At 27.5% G+C, this 12013-nt stretch overlaps 1 protein-coding gene across 1 annotated transcript in view; it reads right to left on the minus strand.

Annotated features, from left to right (window-relative positions):
- The window catches only part of Lov (jim lovell), a 303156-nt gene that overhangs the window by 150492 nt on the left and 140651 nt on the right, over positions 1-12013 (minus strand). The window contains exon 3 of the mRNA XM_064047460.1: positions 3328-3373. The gene's annotated coding sequence lies outside the window, so the exon portion shown is untranslated. The remainder of the gene's footprint in view (positions 1-3327; positions 3374-12013) is intronic.

Genomic DNA, 12013 nt, shown 5'->3' on the forward strand with positions numbered 1-12013 from the left:
AAACTAACGCTTTTTCCATTCCTGAAATTTTTTTGGATAATTATTAGAGAATCGTCTCCAATTTCTCTGATAATTAGCAGATAATTTTTGATAAAATAATGACTTTTGTATTGGAATAGGATTCGTTTCAGCATTTTTATTTTGGAAAACTTTCGAAACTGAACTTTTCTATTTTTCAAAATTGTTTGAAGAACTATAGTAGAATTGGCTTAGAATTCGTTATATTTCAAAAATTCACGACAAACTAACTTCTTTTTTAATCATAATAATGGTAGTTTATTTTTCCACAGAGTTTATTCGAGTAGTCTGTTTCAACTTTTTTTTTGACAATTTTTGGAAAATATTTTCCAATTTTTCTCCATTATTTGAACAGATGTAACAAACTTCACTTCAAAGCGATAAAACTTTTGAAAATGACTTTACAATTTTTCGATTTTTCCCTGCTATGACATGTTGTTTATTGAGCAAAGAAAAAATAATTTAAAAAATCCTTTCCTCCGATTTTTTTTAATTACATAATTTTGCAATTTTTTGATCTTTTAATTTTACAAATTTCCAATTTTTATGTTTTTCGAATTTTTCGATTGGCCAAATTTTGCGATTTTTTGTTCTCGATTTTTAATTTTCGATTCTGTGATTTTCCGATTTGCAATTTTCTAGTTTCTAGTTTTAAGATTTTGATTTTCCGACATTTGGAATTTTCAATTTTCCATTTTTCAATTTTCCGTGTTTATTTTTCAGTTTTCAATTTTTAGATTTTCCCTTATTTTGATCAGCTTTTTATGTTAATGCCTATAAAGAGTGTTAAAAAAATGGCACCTTGTTTATTGAGAAATGAAAAATAGTTTTAAAAGTTCCTTGGGCCCAAATTATTGTTTATATTTTTCGATTTTCCCTGTTTTAAAATTATTCTATTTTTCGTTTTTTGGAATTTCGCAATAATTTTGGAATTTTTCGGGTTTTCAGTTTTTAAATTTTTAGAATATTGTTTCGTTTTTCTAGTTTTTCGGTCGTTCAAATTTGCGACTTTTATTCTCGATTTAATTTTTCGGTTTTTCAATTTTAAGTTCCTTTAATAGTTCAATTAAAAAAATTTAAAAGACGATTTTTCTGGTTTCAGTTTCAAAATTTTTAGATTTTTCATTTTCTCGATGTATCAAGGCTACGTTTCCATTTTTTTAATTTTTGAGGTTTATAATTTTTCGATTTCATTGCTTTGATTTTCCAATTTTTTTAAATCAAATTCTTTAAGTGACTGATTCTGCATTTTTTTTAGGTTAATGCATATACCGAATCATCAAAAAATAGCACATTAAGTCAAAATGACACAATGAATCCTTGGCACCAAATGTAGATTTTTCTTCGATTCTTCTATTTTCCTTGTTTTAAAATTTTTCCATTTTCGATTTTTTAATTTTACAGTTCTGCAATTTTTGATTTTTAGATATTAATTTTCAATTATTTAAATTTGCGCCTCTTTGTTTCTCGATTTTCAATTTTTATATTTTTCAATTTTCCGTTTCTTTTATTTTGTATCTTTTACTTTCCGATTCGCAATTTTTCTAGTTTCCAGTTTTAAAATTTTTGATTTTCAGCTTCTAAATCTTTCAATTTTGCGATTTTTTCTTTGGTTTAATTTCCCAATTTTTTGACCAGTTTTTTAAATGAATGTTTCTGAAAATTTTTCTTTATATTAAGGCCTATACAGGATGATCAAAAAATGGAACATCAAGTCTATGCACCTTGATAATTGAGCAGGGGAAAAATATATTAACAAATCCTTGGGGCTAGATGTAGGTTTTTGCAATTTTTCCATTTTTATTTTTCGTTTTTCCAGTTTTTCAATTGTTCAAATTTGACACCTTGTTTTCGGATTTTCAATTTATCAATTTCTCGATTTTTAAATTGTTTTGATTTTCTAGTTTTATTCTCAGTGTTTAATTGAATAATTCTACAAGTTTTTATTTATGTTAAGGCTTATACAGGGTGATCAAAACTTGGCACACAGGTCTAAGACACCTTATTTATTGAGCAAAGAAAAAATAATGAAAAAAATCTTTGGGCCAAAATGTAAATTTTTAATTTTTTGATCTACCCTATTTTAAAATAATGCCACTTTTTTCTTATTTTTTAATTTCATAATTTTGTAATTTTTCGAACTTTTAATTTTACAAGTTTTCAATTTTTAGATATTTTTCAAATTTTTCGATTAGCCAAATTTGCGATTTTTAATTTTTCAATTTTTCAATTTATCGGATTTTTCAATTTTTCATTGTTTTGATTTTCCAACTTTATGATCAGTTAGTTAATTGAATTAACTATGTTTTACAAGTGTAAACTACAGCTTTCACCTTTTCACTTCCTTATGTTAACACCTGTACAGGATAATTTAAAAATCCTTGGATCCAAATGTTAAATTTTTAGTTTTTAAATTTTCACTACTTTAAAATGATTACATCCTTGGATTTTTTAATTTTACAATTTTTCAATTTTTTACATATAATTTTTTGTTTTTCCAATTTTCTAACTGTTCAAATTTGCTAAAATTTTTAATTTTTCAACTTTCGAAATTTTCAATTTTTCGAATTTTTAATTTTTCATTGAATAATTTTGCAAATTTTTCTTTATATTAATGCCTATACATAGGGTGATAAAATATGGCACACTCAATTTATGACACGTTGTTTATCGACAAAGAAAAATAACAAAAAATTTTGAACCCAAATGTGAGTTTTTTAATTTTCGGATTTTCCCATATTTTAAAATGATTCCATTTTATAATTTTTCATTTGTACAATTTTTAAATTTTTCTATATTTCAATTTTCGATTGGCCAAATCTGCAATTTATTGTTCCTCGATTTTTAAATTTTAGATTTTTCAATTTTTCGCTTCTTTAAATATTCTAGGTTTTAGTTTTAAACTTTTCAATTCTTCAACTTCAGAATTTTCCAATTTTTCGATTTTTTAGGTGAATGATTCTGCATTTTTTTTATATGTTAACGCTTATACAGGACAAGCAAAAAAATTAAAATTCTTGGTGCCAAACGTAGTTTCAATTTTTCGATTTTCCCTATTTTAAAATGAGTCCATTGTTTTTTTTTAATTTTATAATAATTCTGCATTTTTTCGACTTTTCAGTTTTGCAATTTTGCAATCTTGAGAATATTATTTTTCATTGTTCAATTTTTCGATTGGTCTAATTTGCGATTTTTTGTCAATGATTTTTCAATTTTAAAATTTCTTAATCCTTCGGTTCTTTAATTTTTTTTTAATTTTTTGATCAATCTTTGTTTTGTTTTAATCATTTTTGTCGAGCTTAGACTTACCAATGTTCCCTTGGGTTAGTGCATTAATTTTTGGCCACTCTGTGCACTGAAATAAAAAAAAAAACACATGAATTTGTAAACTACACACGACACTGGAATGCGGATTTGCTTAGCACTATTGATGCCATCAAAATTTTGGGGGGATGGACAGACACATTTTGATAGCGATCTAATTAAGTCGTTTCAGAAATAATTTCTAAAATTTTGTTCTAAAATTCTGAATTTATTTCAGACCATTAAAGTATCAAAAGTAAAACAATACAGACGGATTCATAAACCACAAGTATAGAAGCATATTAGTTTATGAAATTGAAATACTTTTCAAAACTTTGAGATTGACACGAGACAGACAGTCACATTTAATACTTATTTCTTGATTAACATTTATTATTTATTTATAATTGAAAACAATTCATACTTTCCAATAATTTAAAATTCTGACGTTACACTTACTGCAGTCTTAAAAAGTTCCGTTGTATTTTAGTTTTTGTATGGCTCCCACACATATGTTAATTTCTCATGTTCATCATTCTCGTAATAACCATCTATTACATTTTTACTGCTACTACTAATAGAATGTTAATCTTGTACTTTATGTCTTAATCTTCTGACAACTCGCTTTGTTTGAATATGATAATTTCTTCCGTTACACATTTTACGGCATTCTTTACACTCTTTCCTATTTGAGACCCATTAAGAGTGCCTCTATAGTATGTAACAATAATTCCTTATTATGACAAAACTGACCCTTGTTATTTTCATTTTTCAAAAACATATACATACTCCTGGTTGCTTTTTTCATTTTTTTCCAAAAAATAGAGAACTCCTGAAGTAACGAAATTTTCGTTGCTAAAATCCCGAAAACACGACGTGCGGCGACTCCCCTGAGACGTCTATCCTCCCACCCCGCCCACCGCCTCCCCCAAACAAGCGAATAAATGGTGACGTTAAACCCCGAAAATCAAGCAGCGTGTGTCGTCACAATAACCGTACGTACACGGTGCTTAGGAAAAGCCTTGTAGATGCCTCCACACACATACACGGCTTTTGTCGAGATGCTCATCTTGTTGTGATGATGATGACGATTATGATGATATTGTCATACCGGATTAAATACGAAAAGCCAAGTTATTGCGGAGCACACAACTTACACTCTCTAATTTAGATCCGAACGAGAAGACGTTTGTCCTGGTTTTAATCAATTATCCATGTGAATCCATTCCGAACGGCTTTCACATATACCGAGGTAATTGCGCGAAAAGCGTGTGTCAAGCGACATCCTTTTTCTGGCATCGTTTGTTTTGTCGACGATTTCGTGTGGTGGGGTTTAGAAAAATCTAGGATTGTTGATAATAATCAGACGTTGTTTGATTAAAATGGGTCGTAAGGGGGTGTGTATGATTTTGATGTAGGATTTTTCGTCCTTATTTTTTGTCTTGGATGTCTAAATTTTTGAAAGAAAAGTCAAAATTTTACGATTTAGCTTCCAAATTCCACCACCGATTTTTTTTTTATTTTCGACTCGAGTAACTGTAGAGATTCTGTACATTTCGTTCAAAAAATTTCTAGTATTCCGGATCTGTAAAGATTCCAAGATCCTGAAGTTTGGACAAGGTTTCAGGTTTTAGACAATGTGAAGTGATACTTCTAAATTTCATAAATTAAGACGACATTGCAGAAAATTTTATTCTAGATATTTCCTAATTTTGATTGTATTAAAAGTTTTTAGCTTTAGTACATATTTAGAGACTTCAGGAGCCCAAGTAATTTGAAAAATTGTGGTGGTGCTTGGAAATCCAGAAATTCTAGAATTTTATAGATTGGGCAAATCGTATAATTTTGGAGATTTTTGAGTTCACAAAGGTTTCAGATTCTAAAAGTTGTAGAGATTTTGGAGCTAAAACATTCATATTCACAAAATTTAAACGTTTTCGTGAGACCTTTGAGTTTAGGAATTTTGGAATTCTAGAAATTCGTGGAAATTCAAAATACCTATTCTAGAATTTGAACATTCTTTGGTTTCCACTATTTTAGAATTATGTAAGATCTGTAGAAATGTTTAACATTTTGAAAACTGAAATCTTCAAGATTTAGATAATATTTGAGATTGTAAATTTTGAACATTTCTGAGATTATAGAAAAATTTAGAAATTCAACTCCAAAAATTCTGAAGAGTTTAAAGATTGTGAACATTCTAAAAATTGTGTACGTTTTCAGGTTTCTAAAAGTCTATATTTTTCATAAGTTAACTTAGGAATTCTATAAATTTTAGAAAGTTTATCGATTCAACAGATTTCAGAAATTTTGTATATTTTACAGCTTTTAACAATTCAACAGAATGGAGAGTTGTATAGATTTCTTAGATTATGGAGATTCTAGAAACTTTAAAAGATTTTTATTACTGAGCTTTCAAAATTTAGAGAAAATTTAGGTATTGTCGAAATTATAGAAATTTCAAATAAAATAATCTGTAATTTGAAAATCCTTTATTTTCTAGAGTTTTAGAAATGTCAAGATTTTTGTAGATATTTTGGTCCTAAAACATTCACATTCAAAAAAATATTCATGATTCTATGAATTCAAAGAATGTTAGAGATTCCGGGATTTTTAGCTATTTCAGAAATTCTAGAGATAGCTGTCATTTTACAGATTTCAGACTGTCCAGGAATTTTGGGATTCTAGAAATTTGAAAGGTTCAAAATGATTTTTTCAAAAATTTGAAGAAAGTCTTCGAGAATTGGCTTTTATTTGAGAGTGCAACTAATTTTGAAAATTTGAACTTTTTTGAGATTACAAAAAAATGTTGAAATTCAATTAAAATTTTCGGATTTCAGAAAACATTGTATGTTTTTGAGAATTTACTCTAGGAATCTATAAATTTTAGGTGCATAGATATTTTAGAGTATGAAGATTCTAGGTCTTCTAAGATTTAAAAATTAAATAGATTTAAAAAAAAATAAGATTCTATTATTTTTGAGATCTCAAAAATTTTTTCCATTTTATAAGTTCCAGATCTCCATAGGTCTTGAAAATTTCACTAATGATAGACATATTAGACGTTCTGAAATCCGGGAATTTTAAAGTTTTTGATTTTTGAGATTTCAAAGTTTATAGAAATTATAGAATTTTCCAAGATAAAAAATGTTTTCAAAAAAATTTTACAGGTATAGATATTAAGAGATTTTGGTACCAGGAATTTTCAGGACTCTATACCTAATTTCAAAGGATGTTACAGATTCTGCGAATTCTAGATATTTTAGAAATATTAGAGAATAGGATTCTGGGATTCTACAACTTTGGAAGTTTCAATTCAAATTTTCAATTTCAGAAAACATTGTATGTTTTTCAAGATATTTTAAAATTTGAACATTCTATAGTTTCTTTAGTTTTATTAAAGACTCTAGAAATATTAAAGATTTTACATTTAAAAATTTTGAAGATCGAGCTTTTGAAAATTTTTAAAAATTTTCGAGGAATTCTTTGATATTTTATTTTTATTTAAGATTGCAGATAAATCTGAATTCAAGTTCAAGAATTGTAAAGAATTTCAAAATTGTGAACATTCTAAAAATTCTACAAATTCTCAGATTTTTAAGGACACTTTTGAAAATTTAATCTAGGAATTCTAGGAAATTTATAGATTCAAGTCATTTCATAAAAAAATGTTATTTATTTTACAACTTCAAGAGATTGTAATAGATTTCTTAGTATATAGTGATTCTGAGGTTTAGAAACTAAATAGATCTTAAAAAAATTAAGATTCTGTAATCATTTTATAGACAATCTGGACCTTGAAAATTTCACTGAATTCGGGAATGTTAAAGTTTTTAATTTTTGGGACTTCAGAAGTTATAGAACATTTAGGTATTTTTCAAGAATAAATATATTCCAGAATTTGATCCAGCTTATGGAGATTTTGGTGCTAAAACAATTTCACAAGATGTTAGAGAATTTGACATTTCTAGATATTTTAGAAATTTTAGAGACTTCAGCGTTCTTGGGATTTTGGGATTCTAGAAATCAGAAAGTTTCAAATAATTCACTTTAAAAAAATTAAAAAATTTTCATGATTCTATGAATTCAAAGAATTTTATGAGATTCTGGGATTTCTGGATTTTATAGAAATTCTAGAGATAACCAGAAAATTAATTCTATCAATTTCAAAGTATCGAAGGGTTTTGGAATTCTAGAAATTAGACAGGTTCAAAATATTAAAAAATTAGAACATTCTTTAGTTTCTACAGTTTAAGAATTCTGGAAGGTTTACAGAAGTATTAAAGATTTTATGTTTCAAAATTTTAACGACTGAACTTTCTAAAAATTTTCAAGAAAGTATTCCAGAGATGGGTTTTATTTGAGATTGCAGATAATTCTGAAATTTTGAACATTTCTAAGTTACACAAAAATGTTGAAATTGAAGGTCAATAATTCGAGATCGTGAACTTAACTTAAAATTTGTACAAATTTTCGGATTTCTGAAAACGTGTTTTTGATAATTTAACCTAGGAATTCCATAAATTTTAGGAAGTTTCTAGATCCGAGCCGTTTCAAAAATGTTGTTTATTTTACAACTTTAAGAGACTGTAGAGAAATTAAATAGATCTTAAAAATAATTTAAGATCTATTTATATCTATTCTATAATTTTTGAGATTTCATATTTTATAGAGCATTTAGGTATTGTCGAAATTATAGAATTTGATTCAGATTATAGAAATTTTGGTGCTAGAACACCTAATTTAAGAGATGTAGAGAATCTGAAATTTATAGATATTTTAGAAATTTTATAGACTTCAGCGTGTCTAGGGATGTTGAGATTCTAGAAATTCAAAAGTTTCAAAATATTTTAAAATTTGAACATTCTTCAGTTTCGACAGTTGTAAATATTCTGGAAGGTTTGTAGAAATATTAAGGATTTTTTATATTTCAAAATTTTGAAAACTGAATTTTTGGCAAATTTTTAAAAACTTTCAAGGAATTCTTCGAGATTTGGAAAATATGTAAAATTTGAAAATATGAATATTTCTGAAATTTTCAACATTAGTGAGATTAAGTTAAAATATCATAAAAATGTTAAAATTCACGTTCAAGAATTTGAAAGAATTGCGAGGCTGTGAACATTTTGGAAATTTCAAGTTTTTAGAAACACTGTAACTTTTCAAAAAATCATCTAGGAATTCTATAAATTTTAGAAATTTATTTATAGATTCAAGATATTTCAGAATTCCAACGATTCTATATGCAAAAATTCAAGAAACTGTGAAGTTCTATGTATATTTCTCAGATTAAATTAAATTCTGGGAGTTCTAGAGATTCAGAAATCAAACGAAACAAATATTAAAAAATAAAAATTTCGAAGATCCTAAACTTTCAGAAATTTTATATTTTGTGGTCATTTTAGAAACTTCAGAACTTTAGAGATCTTGAAAATTTTACAGATGCTAGACATTTTAGAGATTTACTATAAACCCGGAAATTTTGAAAGTTTCAATTTTGGAGATTTAAAAATTTATAAATATATAGATGCTAGAGGTTCTATAAATTATGGAAAATCTAGATATTGGCGAAAATATTGAAATTTCGAAGTATAAAAATAATTTAGAAATTGTAGAAATTGTCCACTTTTTATAGAAGTTTTTACAACAATTTTAAAAAATGAAAACATTTTGTCTGTAGAAATTCATGAAAAATTCTATAAATTCAAATGATGTTAGAGATTATGAAATTTCTACTATACATTTTAGAAATGCTAGAGATAACCGTAATTCTAGAGCCTCCAGTGTGTTTAGGGGTTTTAAGATTCTAGAAATTTGAAAAGTACAATATATTTTGCGACTTGAAAATTCTTAAAAATTGCCAACTGAAAATATTTCCGAAATTCTGAACAGTTTTGAGATTTGATGATCCTAAAAATATCTATAATTTAACAATTCTTTACAGAAATTCAGATTAGAGTACATTTTGGAGGATTTAAGTTAGAATTTTTTATAAATTTTACAAGAATTTTGTGTCACTTCAGAAAATCCAGATAATTTTATAAATTATAGAAATTCATTTTCGCGAAATTAAACGTTTCCGTGATTCTGTAGATTCTAAGTATGTTAGAATTCTGGGAATTCTAGATATCTAACTACGGATATTCTAGAAATTACCGTAATCCTACAAACTTTAGAATGTCTAGAAATTTTGGGATTCTAGAAATTCGAAAAATTCATAATTTCTTCTTTGGTTTCTACAATTTTAGAAATTGTGGAAGCTTTCTAGAAAAAATGTAAATTTTGAAAATGAGAAATATCCAGGCTTTGAATTTATTGGAGTTAGATCTTCCAATAAATTTAAAATATTTCTGAAGTCTAAAATAATTTATAGATTTCATGATTTTAAAAATCTAGATATTCAAGGGGTTTTAGAGTGTAAAATTCTATAAATTTCAGAGGTCGCAGAACTTCTATAAATTTTATGGCAATGATTTTAGAAATTTTAGATTTTAGCATTATCAGCCTAAATTCTATGCTATGCCAGGGTTCAAATTTAGACCTTTTGTGATTGTTGTATCGAAAGGTTGCATCGATGTTTATGAGAATTTTAATGTAGAGCATACTTTATTGTAAATAATTTTTACAACGTCCTAGACGTGTTTCTCTGTGCATTCAAGATTTGCCTCGCCCCAATTAAAAACCGAAAAAACAATAATGGCCGTGCAAGGTCTGAATTAACATGACTTTGATCATGTACTTATCTCTTGAATGCAACGAGACACGCTCTATTCGAGCGAGCCATTTCGCCTGCCCCCACATATGCCCATAATTACAGCCGTCTCCGTATCTGCTTACGTTTGTCGACTTCCTCCCGATAATTTAAAGTCGATCGATCCCCTTAAAAAGAATCGATCACGAATCATCGTTAATAAGACGTGGAACTGATTGCAAGCCATCCTGATTATAGATACGGTCAGTTTCCACGGGATATGAGCTAAGTATACGGCGATAATTCATATTCGAGATGTATGGAAGAAACGTTTTTCGAGGGAGAGGAGGAGAGAAAAAATAATAAACAATAGTTCATGTATGCATAAAGCGAGCGGACACAATTTGTAAGCACGTTGCAGGTTAGCCAACCGTGGAGACCTGAGATACTTGTTCCATGTAAGGTTGGTATTACACCGTGTGCTCCTCGCCACTCGATCGCCCGCCTGATTTATGGCCAACACGGACATTTAATGCTGTATTTTGCTGAATACTAATTGTGGGATTCACAGTTTTTTCGGGGAGGTGGGGATAATTGAGGGGCGAGGTGCCGCCGGAATTACGCGAACAGAATGGGTGAAAATGAGAAGAAAGTTTTTGTTGATTCAGAAGAAACGAACTTTTTTTTGTTAAAATTATACATAATAATTACAAAAATGTGGAAACTTTCTTCGCCTCTGAAGCACTAAAACCGTTAGAGTCTAGCATATATGAAATTTCTAGAATTTTCAACTTTCCAGGTCAAAAAATTTTAAGATCACTTGAATCTCTAAATTTTTCGAGTTATGAAATCTATGAATTATTAAAAATTTCATAAATGTCTAGATTCTCCAGTAAATACAAAATGTGGAAGACCCCATGAAAAGTTTCAAACATTTCTGAAAGCCGCATTTCAATTTTTTCGGATTTTCAAAATTTCAAAATTTTCAAAATATCCTATAAATGACGTTAAATATTTTAATGTTGACATTAATTTACAAAGTTCTTTAAAACTTTTACAAACCCTTCATAGTTTCTAAAATTCTATAAAGGCAAGGATTTTTACTTTCTAGAGTATTTTTATTTGTCGAAATTACTAGAATTTTGAGAGTACCTGAACTCCCTAAAAATTTTGTAATTTGTGAACTTTCTAGAATCTCTACAATGATCAAAAATTTTAAAAATTCAAAAATACTAAGTTTTGTTTTTTTTATATTGAATGTTTATAATTGAAGGTGCCGAATTTCTAAAAGTTCTAGGATCTTTTCAGAAATGTATACAACTCTACCGTAAATTTTTGTATTTGGAATTTTCTAAATCTATAAAATAAACAAAATGTCTGAAATGCCTTCAATCTATGAACTTCCTAAGACTTAAGGCATTCCTAGATTAAATTCTATCAAATCCATAATGTTTTTAGAAACCTCAGAACTTTTGTAGTCTTTAGAACTTCACTATCTCGAAATTCTTCTGAATTCTTGAATTCGAGTCTCTGCTTTGTTGGGAAGAAAATAAAACTGTCAAAAATGTCCAATATTTTCAAAATTACGAAAACTTTTAAAAAAATCTGGAAGTTCAGCCTTCGAAATGCTGGGAAATAAAATTGACACAGTAAAAAAAATTAACCTCTAGAATTTCTAAAATATCTAGAATTCCCAAAATTTCTAATATCCTTAGAATGTACAGAATCACGAAAACTTGAATTCTTCAAACCTACAAGAAATATTCAGCATTTCCAAAATAAAAATTCTAGAACTTTTTGAACATCTATAATTTTTCGAGTCGAACAATACAATCGCTTGAAATTTAAAATTTTTAGAATTATGAAATCAACGAATATCTAGATTCTCCAATAAAAACAAAATCCAGAAGACCTCCACTTGAAAATTTTTAAACATTTTCGACAGCTTTAGGTTACTTAAAATATCGAAATTTATAAAATAATTGTTAAATTCAAAATTGT

The sequence above is a fragment of the Zophobas morio genome, unplaced genomic scaffold, assembly GCF_036711695.1.
Source record: "Zophobas morio isolate AGI-343-1 ecotype UQ-CSIRO unplaced genomic scaffold, CSIRO_AGI_Zmor_V1 ptg000006l, whole genome shotgun sequence".
NCBI classification, from domain to species: Eukaryota; Metazoa; Arthropoda; class Insecta; order Coleoptera; family Tenebrionidae; genus Zophobas; species Zophobas morio.